Here is a 1,940-nt window from a genome sequence, read left to right as displayed (position 1 = left end):
TAAGATCCCACAAAGTGCACTGTGTCTCTTTACCTTCACTCCAGCTCCTTTCCCCAGAAGTATCTCTCTCTGTTTGGCCAACTAAAGTCTCTCATTTCAGCCTCTGGGGACTTCTTCCTCCTATGAAATACACTTGTATCCTCTCATTTGACACTTATCCCACACTTTCTATTATCATTGAACCATAGAATGTTTGAGATGGAAAAAAATGATTCACTCAAACCTGTCATTTTACAGCTGGTGTAACAGAGGTCCCATTAGGATAAATTATTTCCCAAGGCCATATCTTTAAAACATAGACCAGGTCAGAACTTGGTCTCCTAACTCTCAGTCTCTATGTCTACAACGTGATTTAAAGTACTTAACAGAATTCCTGCACATAATTCTCAGTAGTTTACTGGCTTCTTGCATGAATTCTTAAAATATACTGTGCTCAGTTAGTAATTTTTAGAGCCAAATCCAAGAACTTTGCTTGTCATAGTGCCTAAGCTCTTGTCATTCTCCAAGATTAAAGAAACGATACTCAGACCTGTCAAAATATAATCACAAAGCTTATCAGGAAAATCATCTGAAAATAAGTCATGCATATTGTATGATGTGAGAAGGATATACTACATAGCAGGAGATGCTGTGTAGATTTTATGTAGTAGACATAAATTCCTGCTTTAGTTCTTTTAGAGATTAGCCAAAAATATAAGAAGGCTGCTATGTAATTGCAAGGAAAACACTTTTTATCATTAGTTTAGTCTTTGGGTAAATGCTTTAAAAATAAATTTCAATATCTTTAGCCCAATAAGATAAAGGTCTGTATACTATACCCATACAAAGTAAACACAACTAGATAAAAAGTAAAATACAGGCGAAACCAATCTTGTATTTGTATGCAAGATAGCAGTTATATAGCTTTTCCAGGGCTGAGGAACTGAGTGTTGTCTCTGAGAGTTATGTTTATGTCCACAGGCCACTGTGGACTTTGGTGGGGAATAAATAAGGAAGTCCAGCATGCATATTCTGGGAAAGAAGAAGAAAAGAGGAAGAACATGGGAAAGGTAGGAGAGAAATCTCCTTTTGTAAAAAGAAAGTAGAAGAGCAATCTCATTTCTCCCAACTTTTCTCTCACAATTTTTAGAATGCTGTGTGTCAGGGGTTCCCAAGACCACCCCTCATTTCCAATGATTTGGTAAAAGGATTCAAATAATTTAGCATATATTTGTACTTATGGCTGATATTATTACCGTGAAAAGTTAGAAAGCCAAATCAAAAAAGGGAAAAGGCACATGAGGCAAAGCCAGGAGAAAACCAGGCACAAGCTTCCAAGGGTTCTTTCATAGTGGAGTGGCTTAATTCCTTCAGCAATGAGTTGTGGCAACACATGCAAAGTGCTTTCTACTGGGCCAGCTCAGAAGAGACTTGGTGTCCAAGGTTTCTTTTATTGAAGGCTTGTCAAATAGGAACCCTCTTCCTACCATATACCAAAATTCCAGGCTCCCCTCCCAGGGAGGTGTTCACCATAAACATACTGTTTACACAAACGGTATAGCCATAGTGAGTCACCTTTGTTATTTAGGCAAATTTTTAAAGATGTGCAGGAAACTTTTTACCAGCCAAGTTCCCAGATGCCAGCTAAGGGCTGATCTTGTAAGTGGGCCTTTCTAAGGACAGCCGGCTCAGGCCTGCTATGTTAACTATTCTGCTCACACTATTTTCTGCATTCCAGCATTCAGAGAGACATAAGAATGACAACTGACATAATCTCATTTAAGATAACTCATCTGTAGCACAGACAGGCTGACTAGCTTGTTTTAAGTCATACCTAGTTAGTTGGCTAGGATAGTTCACCTGGGACCATAGGTGTGAACCCTTGGTTCTGGCTGTTAGTTGGATTCCTTGGTTCTTCTCTACTTCATGTTCACAGAGGTAGCCAAGATGCTGCCAGACAA

This window comes from Pan troglodytes, chromosome 6 (assembly GCF_028858775.2).
Source record: "Pan troglodytes isolate AG18354 chromosome 6, NHGRI_mPanTro3-v2.0_pri, whole genome shotgun sequence".
NCBI lineage: Eukaryota > Metazoa > Chordata > Mammalia > Primates > Hominidae > Pan > Pan troglodytes.
Note: the sequence above shows the minus strand (reverse complement) of the source record.